At 45.5% G+C, this 19,059-nt stretch overlaps 1 protein-coding gene across 3 annotated transcripts in view; it reads left to right on the top strand.

The window, feature by feature from the left end:
- agbl5 (AGBL carboxypeptidase 5) overlaps nucleotides 1-19,059 on the top strand; it is a 209,381-nt gene that overhangs the window by 19,232 nt on the left and 171,090 nt on the right. For 2 of the 3 annotated variants that reach the window (XM_070885111.1, XM_070885109.1), the window contains exon 2: nucleotides 8,506-8,634. The exons of the other annotated variant lie outside the window; for it this stretch is intronic. The gene's annotated coding sequence lies outside the window, so the exon portion shown is untranslated. The remainder of the gene's footprint in view (nucleotides 1-8,505; nucleotides 8,635-19,059) is intronic. 3 annotated transcript variants of the gene reach the window in all.

The raw sequence follows: 19,059 nt of genomic DNA, 5'->3' as shown, positions 1-19,059 counted from the left end.
GTTCATTGGATAGATTCAAGAGGGAGTTAGATATGGCCCCTGCGGCTAAAGGGGTATGGAGAGAAAGCAGGAAAGGGGTACTGAGGTGAATGATCAGCCAAGATCTTATTGAATGGTGGTGCAGGCTTGAGGGGCCGAATGGCCTACTCCTGCACCTATTTTCTATGTCCTTATAGCCAAGATCCTCCACTCCTGGCAACATCCTCGTAAATCTCCTCTGTACCCTCTCCAGTGCAATCACATCCTCCCTGTATTGCAGTGACCAAAACTGTGCGCAGTACTCTAGCTGTGGCCTAACTAGTGTTTCATACAGTTCAAGCATAATCTCCTTGCTCTTGTATTCTATGCCTCGGCTAATAAAGGCAAGCATTCTGTATGCCTTAACCACCTTATCTACCTGGCCTTCAGGAATCTGTGGACATGGACCTTGGAGTACCCTTGTTCCTCTACACTTCAGTGTCCTACCTTTTAATGTGTATTCCCTTTCCTTGTTAGCCCTCCCCAAATGCATTATCTCACATTCTCTGGATTGAATTCCGTTTGCCACTGTTGTGCTCACCTGACTAGTTCATTGATATCTTCCTGCAGTCTACAGCTTTGTTCTTCATTATCAACCACACAGCCGATTTTAGTATCATCTGCAAACTTCTTAATCATGCCCCCTGTATTCAAGTTAGATCATTGATGTATACCACAAAAAGCAAGGGACCTAGTACTGAGCCCTGCGGAACCCTAGTGGAAACAGCCTTCCAGTCACAAAAACACTGATCAACCATTACCCTCTGCTTCCTGCCTTTGAGCCAATTTTGGATCCAACTTGCCACTTTGTCCTGGATCCCATGGACTTAGACTGGTCACGAAAGTAAATCATGTGGGATCTTATCAAAAACCTTGCTAAAATCCATATGCACTACATCAAACGCACTAGCCCCATCGGGCCCTCCTTGTTCCCTCCTCAAAATAAATTCAATCCAGTTCGACACGACCTTCCCTTAACACATCCGTGCTAACTGTCCTTCATTAATCCGTGTCTTTCTAAATGAAGATTTATCCTGTCCTTCAGAATTCTTTCCAATAATTTTCCCACTGCCGAGATTAGGCTGATTGGCCTGTAATTACTTGGTCTATCCCTTTCTCCATTCTTAAACAAAGATACCACATTAGGGGCCCGAACTTGGTGAAGGCCTCCGCCCGACCAAGTTCCGCCCAAAGGACCGCCGAGGTCCCTGACAGTTCTTTGGGCGGAATTTTTATCACCCAGGCCCTTCACGGTCGGGGGTGCGGCAAATTTGCGACGTACGCCACCAATCTGGGCGGCAACCGGCGAGAGCTCTAATACTCTGCGGCAGAGGCACTTGCCACCCAAGTGCTGCAGAGGATGGAGTCGGGCCCAAGGAGGGTCGAAGAACTAAAAATAAAAAGCATCAAAAACAAAAAAAACTATCTGACGACCTTCAGGGGACCCCATCCAGGTAAGTACCTGTAAGGAAATAACTTAAATAAACTTCACTAACCTTTTTTACAGCATCTTCACACTTACCGTTGAGGACAGAGCTGCCTGCACTGAGCGATCCACTGCCGTCCTACCGCCAACTCCAGCCCGCATGAATATAGCATCTTGGTGGGCGGGAGTATACTTACGCGCATCAGCTGTCCGTTGACATCGGCGGGCGCATCCCGGTGGCTCTCCCCTCCCGCCCTCTCCAGGCCATGACAAAAGTGGCACTGGGCGGTTCAATGAGAGGAATGTCGGCGGTAAGTTCTCTCATTTCGGCCCCTAGCAGTCCTCCAGTCCTCCAACACCACACCTGAAGCCAGAGAGGATTGGAAAATAATGGTCAAGGCCTCTGCTATTTCCTCTGATGCTTCGCTTAACAGCCTGGGATGCATTTCATCCGGGCCTGGGGACTTATCCACTTTCAAAGCTGCTAAACCCCTTAATACCTCCTCTCACTGTTTATTTCATCTAATATTTCACACTCCTCCCCAATAGCAGTGTCTGCATCGCCCCTCTCTTTTGTGAAAACAGACGCAAAGTATTAAGAACCATACCCACGTCTCCCGCCTCTACACACAGATTACCCTCATGGTCTCTAATAGGCCCTACCCTTTCTTTAGTTATCCTCTTGCACTTAATATACTTGTAAAACATCTCTGGGTTTTCCTTGATTTTACTTGCCAAGAATTTTTCATGCCCTCTCTTTGCTTTCCTAATATCCTTTTTAATTTCACCCCTGCACTTTCGATTCTCCAGAGATTCTGCAATATTTAGGCCTAGGTATCTGTCATAAGCCTCCCTTTTTTTGTTTATCCTACCCTGTATGTCCCTAGACATCCAGTGGGCTCTAGATTTGTTAGTCCCACACTTTTTCTTGAAGGGCACATATTTGGTCTGAACCCTCCGGATCTCCTTGAATGCCTCTCAGTGCTCTGCCACCTTCAAGTAGCTGTTTCCAGTCCACTGTGGCTAAATCACCTCTCAGCTTAGCAAAATTGGCTTTCCCTCCAATTTAGAACTTTTATTCCTGGTCTATCCTTGTCCTTTTCCATAACTCCCTAAAATCGAACTGAATTATGGTCACTAGCACCTAAATGCTCTCTCACTGATACCTCTTCCACTTGTCAGACATGATCTTTGCAGCACGCCAGTTGCAGGAAAAATGCAGGAAGCAGCAACAGCCCTTATACATGGCTGTTTTCAATCTTACAAAGGCCTTGGACACTCAACCGTGAGGGTCTATGGAGCGTCGTCCTCCGTTTCGGATGCTCCAAAAGTTTGTCAACATCTTTTGCCTGCTTCACAATGACATGCAGGCCGTGATCCTTACCAGCGGATCCATTACAGACCCAATCCACATCCGGACTGGGTTCAAACAGGGCTGCGTTATCGCTCCAACCCTCTTCTCAATCTTCCTCACCGCCATGCTCCACCTCTCAATCAACAAGCTCCCCGCTGGAGTGGAACTAAACTAGAGAATCAGTGGGAAGCTGTTTAACCTACGCTGCCTCCAGGCCAGGTCCAAGATCACCCCAACCTCTGTCATTGAGCTGCAGTATGCGGACGATGCCTGCGTCTGTGCACATTCAGAGGCTGAACTCCAGGATATAGTCAATGTATTCACTGAGGCATATGAAAGCATAGGCCTTACGCTTAACATCCGTAAGACAAAGGTCCTTCATCAGCCTGTCATTGCCGCACAGCACTGCCCTCCAATCATCAAGATCCACGGCACAGCCCTGGACAATGTGGACCATTTCCCATATCTTGGGAGCCTTTTATCAACAAAGGCAGACATTGATGCGGAGATTTAACATCGCCTCCAGTGCGCCAGTGCAGCCTTCGGCCGTCTGAGGAAAAGAGTGTTTGAAGACCAGGTCCTCAAATCTACCACCAAGCTCATGGTCTACAGGGCTGTAGTAATACCCGCCCTCCTGTATGAATCTGAGGCATAGACGATGTATAGAAGGCATCTCAAGTTGCTGGAGATATATCACCAATGATGTCTCCGCAAGATCCTGCAAATCCACTGGGAGGACAGGCGCACCAACATCAGTGTCCTCGTCCAGTCTAACATCCCCAGTATTGAAGCACTGACCACACTTGATCAGCTCTGCTGGGTAGGCCACATAGTTCGCAAGCCAGATACGAGACTCCCTAAGAAAATGCTTTATGCGGAGCTCCTTCATGGTAAACGAGCCAGAGAGGACAGTGGAAATGTTATAAGGACAGCCTCAAAGACTCCCTGGTAAAGTGCGACATCCCCAGTGACATCTGGGAGACCCTGACCGCAGACCGCCCGAGGTGGAGAAAGTCCATCCAGGAGGGCGCTGAGCTCTTTGAGTCTCGACGCAAGGAGCATGAAGAGGCCAGGCGCAGGCAGTGGAAGGAACGCGTGGCAAACCAGCCCTATCGACCCCTTCCCCCTACGAATGTCTGTCCCACCTGTAACAGGATCTGTGGCTCTCGTATCGGACTGTTCAGCCATCAAAGAACTCACTTTGGGAGTGGAAGCAAGTCCTCCTCGATTCCAAGGGACTGCCTATGAAGGGGTATGGCGAGAAAGCAGGAATGGGGTACTGAAGTTGAATGTTCAGCCATGAACTCATTGAATGGCGGTGCAGGCTAGAAGGGCCGAATGGCCTACTCCTGCACCTATTTTCTATGTTTCTATTTTCTATGTTTCTATGTTTCTATGATGATGAAATCTAACTGAATTATGGTCACTAGCACCTAAATGCTCTCCCACTGATACCTCTTCCACTTGCCCAGATTCATTCCCTAAAACCAAGTCCAGGACAGTCTCCTTCCCCCCCCCCCCCCCCCCCTGGTGTTGGGCTTGCTGCATACTGGTTAAAAAAAGTTCTTGGATGCATTTTAGAAATTCCGCATCCTGTATACCCTTCACACCAATTTTATCCAAGTTAATATTAGGATAGTTGAAATCCCCTACTATTTTGTCCTATTGGTTTTGCCGCCGCGCCACACAGCACTGCCCCCCCAGTCATCAAGATCCACGGTGCGGCCCTGGACAACATGGACCATTTTCCATACCTCGGGAGCCTCGTATCAACAGGAGCAGACATTGACGACGAGATTCAACACCGCTTCCAATGCGCCAGTGCATCCTTCGGCCGCCTGAGGAAAAGAGTGTTCGAAGACCAAGCCCTAAAATCTGCCACCAAGCTTCATGGTCTACATGGCTGTGGTAATACCTGCCCTCCTGTATGGTTCAGACATGGACTATGTACAGTAGACACCTCTAGTCGCTGGAGAAATACCACCAACGATGGCTCCGCAAGATCCTGCAAATCCCCTGGAGGACAGATGTACCAACGTTGGTGTCCTCGACCAGGCCAACATCCCCAGCGTTGAAGCACTGACCACACTTGATCAGCTCTGCTGGGCAGGCCACATTGTTCGCATGCCAGACACGAGACTCCCAAAGCAAGCGCTCTGCTCGGAACTCCTTCACGGCAAACGAGCCAAAGTTGGACAGAGGAAACGTTGCAAGGACACCCTCAAAGCCTCCCTCATAAAGTGCAACATCCCCACCGACATCTGGGAGTCCCTGGCCAAAGACCGCCCGAAGTGGAGGAAGTGCATCCGGGAGGGTGCTGAGCACCTCCAGCCTCGTCGCTGAGAGCATGCAGAAATCAAGCACAGGCAGCGGAAAGAGCATGCGGCAAACCAGTCCCACCCACTCTCCCTCAACGTCTATCTGTCCCACCTGTGGCAGGGACTGCGGTTCTCGTATTGGACTGTTCAGCCACCTAAGGACTCATTTTTAGAATGGAAGCAAGTCTTCCTCGATTCCGAGGGACTGCCTAGGATAGTTTTTGTACTTCAGAAATTTGCCTGCATATTTGCTCTTCTGTCTCCCCCTCACTCTTTGGGGGTCGAAAGTACAATCGCAGCAGCGTGATCACCCCTTTTCTTGTTTTTCAGTTTGACCCATATGGCCTCGTTTGATGATCCCTCTAACATATCATCCCTCCTCATAGCTGTAATAGGTTCTTTAATCAATACTGCGACCCCCCCCTCCCTTTTTACCCCTCTATCCCGTCTGAGAACCCTCTAACCAGGAATGTTGAAATGCCATACTTGCCCCTCTTTTAGCCATGTTTCTGTAATAGCTATAATATCATACTCCCAAGTGTCTACCTATGCTCTCAGCTCATCGGCCTTATTTGCTATGCTCCTTGCATAGAAGTATATATCATTTAGTGCAGCCAAACCTCAATGGGCAAATGCCTGGAATAAATCAAACCGTCAGCCATTTTGTGTGTTTCTCTTCCCTGCCCCCCCCACCATGCAACCATTCATCTCCCATGCAAAAGAAAGAAGAGAAAGAGAAGCAGAAGAGGAAACCATAACATACAGGATAATTGTTTGTCTGTCTAACTTACTGTGAGCAACACCTTGGGTGATCCTCCAGTGGGGGTAGGGTGGGTGCTGCAAAAAATACTTGGATAAACTTGCCTCAAAGAGCTGAAGGTGATCCCAATAGTGCCACATGGGTTGGAGTAATCCTACAAAAGTTACGTAGGTAAGTGTGCTACTTTTGTTTGAGACAGTGTTATGGAAGTGCTTGGGGTGCATAAGATCAACAGAAATTGTGACAAAAATATTGGCCCTGAAATTCCGATGTCTCTTGTCCGTAAGAAGTTCCTACGGACCTGGGAAGGCATTGAAAAAGCCGGTTTCCAGTGCGCAGTTCGCATGCGCTGGAAACCGACATTTCTGATCTGTCAAGTTTTTGGTCTTGACAGATGGCCGCATCTTGGGAGCGAGGACACTTGCAGGGTAAGATTTCCGATATTTACGAATATCTTGCCCTGCAAATGTCCTTTAAAATCCTGCGCCTGAAAAAGCAGGTGTATAGCCTACTTTTATAGGCGCAAGTGGTTAAAAATACACATACAAATAAAAAATAAAGCTATAAAAGCCCTCCCCATTATGGTAAGTTTATTTTAAGTGTTAATATTTTTTTTAAGTCGGAAAACTTTTATTTTATAACAACTTTAATTTAACTGCATGTTAATTGTGTACTTTATTTTCTATTTTTTATTGTTTTTTAAGTGTTTGGGCGGGGCCGGCGGGGCGGGGGGTGGGAGGGGGTTCTCATTCATAGCAATAGGAGTTCCGTATTTGGAACTCCTATTGCTATGAATGAGAAACTATACTGTACCTGATTGGCTGCTGTCACCGGATCCCAGCCTGCGCACGTCCCCATGTGCATGAGCTGTGCGCGCAGTCACCTCTGGGTCTCGGGCTCGGAAGTTCGGACAGTTGCAGCAGCAGCAGGGTAAGTGCGTATCTTTTTGCTTTTTTTAGGTCGTTTCCCTGCGGGAAGAGGTCGAACGGAATTTCAGGGCCATTGTCTATTGAGGAAAAAAGTTACGGGAAGTAAATGTGACATAACAGGAAGTACTAGCAGCCTCAAGACTTCTAGTAAATAGTGGATCTGCTGTGGCATTGGGGATATGATGTTTTATAACAATAGGGGTGCTATGCCATGTATGGCAAATATGGAAACAGTGGATCTTGGTGAGGACAGTGGGTGATGGGAATGGGGGACTTGATGCAGATAAGGACGTGTTACATTCTGTTGGATAAATTGAATGATAGAGAATATGAGTTAGGATAAAGGAAGCAAAAATGAGGCAGAGGGAAGAAAAGAACACAAACCAAGAGTTGAAAGAAAAAATAGTATAACTACCGTTATATTTTTTATTTGTTCTCAGAATGTGGCAATATTCGCAAGGCAGTATTTGCTGTACATCCTTAGATGCCTTGAGGGTATTGAGTCAACCATATAGTATGGGACTACACTCATGTAGGTCTCACTGGGTAGTGAAGACAGATTTCCTTCCCTGAAGAACATGAGTGAGCCAATTACATTTTTACAACAATCCTACAGGTTTCATTGTACTGCTACACTACCAAGCTCATGGTTTACAGGGCTGTAGTAATACCTGCCCTCTTGTATGGCTCAGAGACATGGGCCATGTACAGCAGACACCTCAAGCTGCTGGAGAAATATCACCAGCGATGCCTCCGGAAGATCCTACCAATCCCCTTGGAGGACAGGCACACCAACATCAGCGTCCTCATTCAGGCTAACATCCCCAGCATTGAAGCACTGACCACACTCGATCAGCTCCGCTGGGCAGGCCAGGCACGAGACTCCCAAAGCAAGTGCTCTACTCGGAGCTCCTTCACGGCAAACGAGCCAAGGGTGGGCAACGGAAATGCTACAAGGACACCCTCAAAGCCTCCCTGATAAAGTGCAACATCCCCACTGACACCTGGGAGTCTTTGGCCCAAGACCGCCCTAAGTGGAGGAAGTGCATCCGAGAGGGTGCTGAGCACCTCGAGTCTCAACGCTGAGAGCATGCAGAAATCAAGCGCAGGCAGCGGAAAGAGTGTGTGGCAAACCAGTCCCACCCATCCCTCCCCTCAACGACTATCTGTCCCACCTGTGACAGAGTCTGTGGCTCTCGTATTGGACTGTTCAGCCACCACAGAACTCACTTCAGGAGTGGAAGCAAATCTTCCTCGATTCCGAGGGACTGCCTATGATGACACTACCAAGATCTATAAACTGTTTGCAAATACGAAAATTCTAGATAAGAAAATGTGACAATTCAAAATCTAATTTAGTTTTATATACATCTTTTCAAAGTAATACTTGTTGAAAACCTCGAACAAATGAGTGAAACCAGTCCCGACTCATTGCTTGATCATTGTTTATATCCTATTCTATAGAACCATCACCATGCTCAAAAGCAAAACTCAAGCCACACAAGTTTAAACAATTTAAATAGATGTAATTTTCTCTTGTAAAGAATTCATTTGGATATGTTACAGTAATAATGACATCAATTTTCAGAAAGAGTAGGCTTGGTTAGAAGTTTGATAGATCAAGATTGTGCTGGACAGGATTCTTAGCTGCAAATAGCTGCTTCATAATCTTCCTTTCTTCCCTTCTCTCTCTGCTGCAGCATAAATCCTGACCATAAACTCAATTGGAACTTAACATGAAACCCATAGAAGATGTTTCCCCTTGGAAGAGGATGGAAAAGGGTCATAGTCATGGTGTCTACGTATAGACATCATTTAGAGTGAGGAAGGTAATGATAAACCACTTCTGTTGCATTTGAAATACTTATAACATTTTCTTTTTCCTTTGGTGTGAAATCTTTTCATTAAAAAGATGTTCACATACCATGCATGTCATTGAGTGGTTTATCACTTGTCTTTTCCAAAAATTGCTTTGCATAACCTGGAGCTCATACAGCTTTGTGCTGCTTTTCTCTGTTCCCAATGACAAACACCAGTGCCTGTTTAAAACTACATCAAACATGATGTGATATTGCAAGAATATGAAATCATATAGCACCATTAGGTGGCATTTGATAATTTATAAATGCCCAACTGAAAATATTTATACTGCGCTGTTTAAAGGATTTACCCCCTTTTTCTTTACTGCTTTCCTGAAAGATGGGCTACTTATTCCTTGGGATATAGTTGAATGGGAGCCAACAGCTCAAGCTGCCCATTTTTATGTGTAAGCCAATGATTATTGACAGGTTATTTGATATGGGTGCATTTATAGCCAAGCCGTGTTTTCACCTTTTATTAGTTGACATTGTGCATGGGGAGTTGAAATCTAGTGGCATTTTCAGGTGTTAGAGGGCTTACGTAGAAACATAGAAACATAGAAATTAGGTGCAGGAACAGGCCATTCGGCCCTTCGCGCCTGCACTGCCATTCAATAAGATCATGGCTGATCATAGGGCTTGGGAGGTGGGGGGGGTTATAATTCGACTGGGATGTACAGATGTAATTCAGTTCCATTTTGAAGTTATACATTTTGTCCTAATTTTTGTATTTCCATTATAAATTCCTATGAACTAATTGATAATGGAAGCTGCCTGTGCCTCCTGCCATTGGGACAGCAGAACCACGGGAGATGGAGCATGTGATCACAGCCTGGCTGGTTTTATATGGAAATTTTCCATCATAAATATGAACATAGGAATTTATAATGGAAAATGTCCAAGTTGATAAGGAATACATGCAGATATAAGATCGTCAATGTATTTTATATATATGTCTATTCAATATATGGTATTTTATGCATTTGATGGCGTATAATAGCTTTAGCCAGATGATGCATGTATAATTGCATATCTTCTTGGTATCATAGATGAATTAATTCATATCTATCTTATTTGTGTGGTTATTCGGGATGAAAATATGATGTAATTTCAGTAACGCATGCAATAGTACAAACCTAGCTATGATTTTATATTCCACCAATATAGCAGATCTCCTGTTGAGTCAGTGAATACACTGTTTTATAACAATAGGGCTGTTATCAACAAAGTGTGATTGAGAAAGTTAGGAATATGTGCCCATTATATTGCAAGACTTTTGATATATAATACGAGTGGAGATCTCATACTTGTGAAATTCAAAGGGAAAATTATGTTTAGCTTAATTTTAGCTGGAGGCAACATTGTACTTTCTAGGAAACCTGGCTGATTTTGCAGTAATTGTAACAGTTAGACATTCAAAACACAGTAAATGTTGCTAAATATAAAGTTTACACTTCATCTCTCTAATTGTAATGATCTGCAGTGGAGAAACTTTTGAGACAATAATCCGGGACAAAATTAATTGGCACTTGGAAACGCATGGGCCAATAAGTGAAAGTCAGCTCAGATTTGTTAAAGGCAAATCGTGTTTAACTAACTTGATCGATTTCTTAAATGAAGTAATAGAGAGGGTTGATGAAGGTAGGGCGGTTGATGTGTATATGGATTTTCAACAGGCGTTTGACAAAGTACTACATGACTTATTAGCAAAATTAAAACCCATTGGATTAAAGGGCAGTGGCTGTGTGGATACAAAATTGTCTTGGGACAGAAAACAGAGAATAGTGGTGAATGTTTTTTTTAGACTGGAGAGACGTACACACGGTTAGAATTAGGACCACTGCTCTTTTTCATATATGCATACACATGCCCTGGACTTGGGTATACAGGGCATAATTTCAAAGTTTGTTGGATTTATAGAATGATGCAGCAGAGGAGGTGGTCATTCAGCTCATTGTGCCTGTGCCGACTCTTTGAGAGAGCTATCCAATTAGTCCCACTCCCCTCTTTTCCCGTAGGCCAGCAATTTTTTTCTTTTTCAAGTATTTATTCAATTCCCTTTTTGAAAGTTATTGGTGAATCTGCTTCTACCACCCTTTCGGGCAGTGCATCATAACCTGCTGCATAAGAGGCTTGTTTCCTCGTGATGCCTCTTGTTCTTTTGCCAATTACATGTCCACTAATTACTGACCACCTGCCACTGGAAACAGTTTCTCCTTATTTACTCTCTCAAAACCATAGAAGATTTTGAACACCTGTCAAATCTCCCCTTAACCTTCTCTAAGAACAACTCCAGTTTCTCTAGTCTCTCCACATAACTGAAGTCTTTCATCCCTGAGACTGTTCTAGTAAATCTGCACTCTAAGCCATTGATATTATGTATTTAACCCCTTGTAACCTGCATCACACCTGACCACCAGAGGGCCCACCTGTTGGAGTCCCAAGGGATCCCAGCATCCCTTGGGAGCACAGTATATAAGCAGGTCACCCACAAGGTACCTGCACTCTGGAACCTTAATAAAGGAGCTAAGGTCACACTTGCTCATTACACACAGTACTCAGTCTGACCATTTATTATGAGTGTAACAATTCCTAAAATGCGGTGCCCAGAATTGTCCACAATACTCCAGCTGGGGCCTAAACAGTGTTTTATAAAAGTTGAACATAACTTCTTTGCTTTTTTACTCTCTGTCGCTATTTATAAAGCCAAGAGTCCTGTATGCCTTTTTAACAGCCTTCTCAACTTGTCCTGCCACCTTCAAAGACTTGTGTATGGTCTCCCCAGGGCTCTCTGTTCCTGCACTCCCTTTAAAGTTGTCCCATTTAGTTTATATTGCCGTTCCCCATTCTTCCTACCAAAATGGATTACTTCACAATTCTCTGCAATAAATTTCAACTGCCAGGTATCTGCCCATTTCTCCAGTCTGTCTATGTCTTCCTGAAGTCTGTTACACTCCTCACTGTTTATTACATTTCCGAATTTTGTGTCATCTGTAAACTTTGAAATTATGCCATGAAAATCAAGTCCAGTTCATTAATATCTATCATATATATGTTAGACATTATAAGATTAAAGATTTTGGGCTAGAAATTCGCCGACTTTGCGACTGGATTTTTGGCGCTATTTCACCCTCTGTGGCGGGAACTTCGGTGATCTTTTTGAGGCGGGTCTTTCCACGTACCACGGGGGAGAGGAGCACTGACGTGCAACACCCGAAATAATGTTTTCGACCGATATTTGGCTCTCTCCACACCTGTATTCTGTGCCCAGAATACCGACAGGGGAAAAACCTGCATTGCAGCCCTGCCAGCTGCGGTAAGTATGAAGCCCTGCAAAAAAGGTAAGTTATAAAGTTTTTATTTTTAAATTATTTTTCAGCGATTTAGTAGACAAGGGTTTTGTGAATGTGTTTTTCTAATTTTTTTATTTCCCCCACCCCCCCCACCCCCCCCAAGGCCTCCCTCGCATCGCTATCGGCCCCAGACTAAAGTTGCTGAAATTTGCGGTTTGTGCCGCGAATCCTCGTGCAATGCCGATTTTTATTCGCTGCGCAAATTAAAGGCTTAAAATCGGGCCCACTAATGATAGCAAAGCAAAAACGGTAATTTTGGCGTAAAAATACTGTTTTCGCTGAAAATCGAATTTCTAGCCGTATAGGATGTACAAAATGTTATTTTTGGTACCGGCTACCTAGATTGGCATGGAGAGTAAATAGACCACATTGATCAGCTGTTTTGAATCTTCATTGTTTGGATTTAAATTTCAACTCAAAACCTGGGTGTGGTTTCATTGCTAGTGCACACAACCAGTGCTGAAACTTATTTTTTTCCTTTACTCTTTTATTCCTTCAAACGAGAACTGGACCTGTTTCTGGCTGGGGCAAGAGGTAGGTATACTGTAATGTAAATCAGGGCCAATGTGAGCTCCTGGGCCAGTTTTGATCACCTAATGGGGTCGGAGAGGAATTTTCCAATTTCTATCCCCCACATTGGCCTGGGTTTTCGTCTAGCTTTTCACCTCTCCCAGGAGATTACATAGATCTAGGTGGGTGGAGAGTTCATATATTATGATGGATAAGACATTTCACCTATGTGCAACAGGCTGCATGGACCAATAGGACTTTCCCTGTCTGTCATTTTCATGTTTGTTTTTGTAAAGTTAAACCCGATAGAGATTTTTCATCTTCATTTTGCTGTAAACTGGGTGATTGCTAGGACGAGAAGGGAATATAAATCATACCAAAGAGCAGCTCGGAGAGGGGTTCGAACACAAATCTACTCCCAAAGCAAAATCTATGGTATTAGATGGCAACTCTGAGAGGAAATTAAATTGATTGTTTAAGTTCGAGGGAGCTCTGTGGCAAGCACCTCAACAAGATTTGCTCCTAATAAGACAGGCCCAATTTGATATGGAGTACCGGACATACTTGCCGGTAATAATGTCCAATAGAATAAGATCCTTGAAAATGACAGTTGCCACTGTGGTAGTCACTGTCAGATATTAGCATAGGAAAGTATAAGAAGCTCCTATATTTCACAACAATGGAGCGCAGTGACTGAATCAGATCTTGGAATACAAGGGCAATAAGAGTGACATCTGGATAATTTCCCAAAACCCCTTTTACCTGGAAGGGGAACTTCACCCATAGTTTGCTTTGGGAGGAATTCTCTATTGCTTAAGCATTCTTGCCCAAGGCAGGGATGACCTTATGCTACAGTAAATCCTAGACAGAAAACAATGGCTTGATTTCACTGGCCATATTTCTGTATTCCTGATAGCATAGTCTGGAATTCTTGTGATTGCGTATAGTCTCATAATTCTAAGAAGGGATACTGGATATCAGTGCAACCTTCTTTTTGTTGAGGGAAGAAATCATGAATGATATTCCAGGGTTGATCAGCAGACCCTGTGTAGCTGCAGCCCTTGTATTGGCAAATTCTACAAATACTGGACCTATTGGGGTAAATAACAAATTTTAAATAAGTTTTGGAAAAATTCAGTTAAGATTGCTGATTAACTGAGTACTTGTCAGCACCTTTGCTACCGGGCCATGATTTAATTCACTATTATGGGACCAGCCTGTGTGACTGGTTTCAGTTGAGTAGATTTCAGTCAGGCAGGAACCTATAGATAGACCCACTAAGCTGCAAATCATGTACCAACAGAACATCTTGGCTATGTTTGCTCTAACAAAAAGAGATGTTGAACATTTTGAAAATGTCAAAATCTGGTATCTAACGTGTTCCCTCAGCTGCAGAAAGCAAGACTTTATGTAAAACTGAAAAAAGTCAATTTTTTTTTAGAAAAGAACAAGCATTCGTAGGTCATATTGTTTCTCTTCAATGTATTAAACTAGATCCTGGAAACAGTTGCAAGTGCATTTCTATCATTTAAGGGAGTGCTGAATGCTAGTGAATTCCTTGGAAATGCAGGAAACTTGCATTGACTTGAAGGGTGCTCCATTTTTGATGGTCAATTGAGTGCCAAAAGACCTCAATTGAAGAGAGACTGGCATTCCCAATTTACATGCTATAGTGATGGCTTTTGGAAGCTGGAATTTTGAGACAGATGAAGTATAACTGAAGAAGAGTGCCTGGCACTTGGGCAATATAACTGTAGCCACTACCTTGATGGAATTCAATTTCAGGTTATTATAAATCAGTCTCTAGTGACTTCTTGCTTATTCAGATAATTCTGTTCATCTACTTTTAATTCAGAGATGGAATAATATGGAAAAGAACATGACACCAGACATATTATCCAGATAGAACAAAGGAGGAGCTAGAGCGTCCACCAGAGAGATCAGTACTGTACTGCCAGTCCAAACTAGCCCGAAATTGTTCCAATCTAGAGTAAGAAACAACTTGAACAGTTGTGAAGTGAGGATCTGGTGATCAGATCAGTCAGGAGAACACTGTTGGCAGGTCAGTTGATGAAAAGGGAAAACACTGTTCTAGAATTTGAGGAACTGATGTGCTATTAGACTGTCACTCAGAAGAGCATTGAGCTGGTGGAAATAAACATTGGGTTAAAAATTTGGTTGCATAGTGTGCCCGTTGTTTGGGTGTTGTGGATGCTGTTTTTGATCAAAATGGCATACAAGCAGTGCACGTACACTTCTGGTGCAAGCTGCGCCGGATGCCATTTTGGCGAGGGTGTTGGGAGCATGCGTTGGGAGAAGTCTCCAGAGTATGCAGATCGTGACGTTGATGTCAGTGCTGCTATTTTCGATCTCTGCACTGGAGCTAATGCTCATAACCCCTCTCAGCTGAACATCCGTTCAGCAACAGGAAGGGTACTCCAACCAGCACTATTTCAAGGGATCATTACCTACTTGCAGGTTAGTTGCTGAGTTTGTGGAAATGTTTGGTGCTTTCCAGCCGACTTTAAAGTTAACTAAAGTCTACAAGGAGTGGTGTGGCACGTGCTCAGGGTGTTGGTACTGACTTGCAAGGGGTCTGTTAAGACCAATTACTCCCAGATATGGGTGCAATAGTTTGTATCCCCCTTGGCCTGCAGCATGATGGGGAGAACGAGCAGAGGCGACACAGAATAGGACAAGCTGCTGGAAGAGTTAGGAAGAGGAGAAGGGCTCTCAGCAGGAACCCATATCCATCCAGGATCTTCCGGGAGTAATTCTCTTACCTCAACCTCAGCAAGGGATAGTGCATGCGACCAAAGTTCCCAATGGCCGCGCAGCTCTCTGCCAGTCCCGCGCAGCCTGGGACAGGCTTTTTCAATGTTAAGTTATGCGCAAAACTGAGAATGGGCCATGCACCCAAAAAAGTAAGAGGGAACATTGCATGCGACGTCTCCATTTTACTAAGGAGTTGCTCACTGTAATCTGCCATCTGCTGCAGGCAGACCTGCAGCCTCAGTCCAGGGCGAGGATAGCATTGCCAGTGGCTATAAAGGTAACTGAGGCCTTGAACATCTTCGCATCAGGCTCCTTCATAGCTGGAGCAGGCGACATCTATAACATCTTCCAGTTCGCCATCCACTCCTGTATAAGGGAGGTGAGTGAGGCTCTGTATGCAAAGAGAGCTGAATACATTTCATTCTCTCTTGCCAGAGAGAATCAGGCAGAGTAAGCATGTGGCTTTGCCAGGATAGCAGGCTTCCTCATACTGCAGGGTGCCATTGACTGCAAACATGTCGCTTTGAGGGTGCCGTATCTCAATTCGGAAATGTACCTCAATCTGAAAGGATTCCACTTCCTCAACATCCAGCTGGTGTGCGATCATACTCAGCGCATCATGAAAGTGAAATGCTCGGTATCTTGGCAGCAGCCATGATGCCTTCATTCTGCAGCAGTACCATCAGCATTTGTGCCACCACGACAAACCAGAGGGCAGCTACTGGGCAACAAGAGCTATCCACTGACCATCTAACACATGACTCCGCTGCGCAACCCACGCACACGTGGGCAGCATGCACACAGTGAAAGCCATGCTGCCACACAGTATCTGATCAAGCAGACCATTGGCGTCCTTAAACAACGCTTCTGCAGCCTGTACTGCTCTGAAGGAACCCTGTAGTACTCACCAGAACGCGTCTCAAGATTTGTCGTGGTCTGGGGTATGCTCCGCAACCTTGCCATCATACGGGCACAGCTCTTGTCACCAGGTATGTGGCGACCAGCTGAGGAGGAGGAGGAATGGAGGAGGCTGTGCAGACAGCCCCTTTCTGCCCGGCTGTCTGTGAACGACGACTCTGACTGCGGTACCAGTGAATGCAACCCCAATTCCACATTCACCAATAGTCCCACACCTTGCCTTCCCTCTGTTACTGACCAATACTGTATCCTCTTGGCCACAATGCTACAATCGGCATGGGCGGCAACAGTCTTGGCTGACTGGCAATAGTGGGAGGATGATGTTATGTCTCGAATAAAGCAATGTGACTGAGTAAATGTGACCTTAGTCTCTTTATTTTAACTCCAGAGTGTTGGTACAGCATGGGAGGCCTGCTTATATACAGTGCTCCCATGGGATGCTGGGATCCCTTGGGACTCCCAACAGATACGCCCTCTGGTGGCGGTAGGATGCTGGTTACATAGTGTTGCATACATAACATCACTCCCTCCCAAAGTCAATAGTATACTTATTTACAGGGTGAGACGATCTAAGGCTTTCCGCTCTCTAGTCGATCGTCTCGGTACAAGTGCAGGTGAGTTGGTTGGGCCTTCGCTGGGCTGCTGCGCAGCCGGCCTTGCTGGGCTACTGGGGATGTTGAGTTCAGCTTCGTGGTCAACCGTGATGTCGGTTACCACTTGTGTGTGTGTCGAAGTTGGTGGCAGGTTGCTCGTGGCATTCTGTGAATTGCAGTTTGGTTTGGTGACGCATGCTTTCAGCAAGTTTGGTCCATTTGCGAGTTTGACCTGAAACACTCTACTCCCTTCTTTGGCTATGATAGTGCCAGCAAGCCATTTGGGATCATGTCCATAGTTGAGTACAAATATAGGGTTATTGACTTCATTATCGTGTGACAAATTTGCGCAATCAGGGTACATGCTTTGTTGATGCCGCCTGCCCTCGACCTGATCCTGGAGATCAGGGTGGACCAGAGAGAGCCTTGTTTTGAGCGCCCTTTTCATGAGCAGCTCGGCTGGGGGAGCCTCGGTGAGCGAGTGGGGTCTAGTGCGGGAGCTCAACAGGACTCTGGACAGGCGGGTCTGCAGGGAACCTTCCGACACGCAGTTTTAAGCTTTGCTTGAAGCTTTGGACTGCCCGTTCTGCCTGGCCGTTGGATGCGGGCTTGAATGGGGCAGGCGTGACGTGCTTGATCCCATTGCGGGTCATGAATTCTTTGAATTCAGTGCTGGTGAAACACTGTCTGTTGTCGCTGACGAGGACATCAGGCCAAGGCCGTGCGTGGCAAACATGGCTCGTATGTTTTCAATGGACGTGCTTACAGACATTATCACACACTCAATCCATTTTTGAATAAGCATCCACAACAACCAAGACCATTTTGCCTAGAAACGGGCTAGCGAAGTCAACGTGGATCCTAGACCATGGTTTGGAGGGCCATGACCACAAACTTAGCGGTGCATTGCTCAGTTGAGAGCAAGTGTAGCATTGGCGCACACAAGACTCCAAATCTGAGTTGATACCAGGCCACCACACATGGGATCTGGCTATAGCTTTCATCATTACTATGTCTGGGTGGTCGCGTATGAATATTTTCCTGCCTTTCTTAGGCAAAACCACATGATTACCCCACAAAGGACAGTCCGCCTGTATGGACATTTCGTCTTTAGGCCGCTGGAACGGCTTGATCTCTTCATGCATCTCCGCTGGGGCGCTGGACCAGCTCCCATGGAGGACACAGTTTTTTTACAGTGGAAAGGTTGGGCTGCAAGCTCTTTGCAACATCCTGTGCAAGGTTGGAGCTGGACTCCTCCATGCTCCGTGACATTGCATTCAATGTTTCTGGCAGGTATGCCAATGCACCAAGCATTTTGTTGTGCATACCCATCAATTTTGTTCTGTAGACCGCCCCATCGAAGTCCTCATCTGAGTCCTGTGCACCGGAACTTTTGTGCGACCTGGTTGGCACCTGCACTACCCTTTCTTCCTACCTTGGCTGCAGCCCACTCGTGCCTGGTGACTGATCATGTGCAGATCCTGCCTCTAAGCTACCCTCAAGTCCATTGCCAGTATTTGAGCTGGTGGCTGCGAGTATGAAATCGAGTGACGGTGTTTCTTCTTCTTCATGCACCACTGCAAGGCCAGTTTGGATTTCTTGTATCTCTGAAATGAGAAATGCACAAGGGTAGGTGGGTGAGGGAAAGCAAGAGGTGCATGCTTCGATCATATGCAGCTTGTAAGTCAGCAGAGATTGTGGGATGTAAGGAGGAGGATTAGTTATGTGCATACTGGTCGTGTTCAATGGTTTCAGTGCCACCACTGGCCACGGCCTCCGTAACAGCCACTCCAATTGTGCTGAGCACCGTCTTCTCGAGCGGGGTCAGGATATGGAGGCATGCATGTCCCCTTCCGATTAGCTGTGGCTGCCTGCGGTTGTGTGCCACCTTGTCATGCGCGAGAGAGAGAGGTGTGGTTCAATGTGTTTGACTGATGTGGCTGTCGTCATTGAATAGCTGGCAGTGTGTGCAAGCTGTGTGATGTGGGTGTGAGGCTTGCAGCAGTGGTAAGTGTGTGAGGATGAATATGATGGAGCATATGAATGTGAGGTATGAGTTGGGATTGAAAGGGATTGTTGGTAGGTGAGTAATGGGGGGTGTGTGGTGAATTGTGAGAGCCTTGTGGTGCAGTTTGTAGGATATGGCATTTGAAGATGCGTTCACTGACCGTGACCACTCGTGTGAGGTAATTGAACTTCTTTCAGTCCTGCATCCAAGTCCTCGAGGCAACACTGTTGTCATTGAC

The sequence above is a fragment of the Pristiophorus japonicus genome, chromosome 7, assembly GCF_044704955.1.
Source record: "Pristiophorus japonicus isolate sPriJap1 chromosome 7, sPriJap1.hap1, whole genome shotgun sequence".
Taxonomy (NCBI): Eukaryota; Metazoa; Chordata; class Chondrichthyes; family Pristiophoridae; genus Pristiophorus; species Pristiophorus japonicus.
This window is presented reverse-complemented; position numbering and strand designations above follow the sequence as displayed.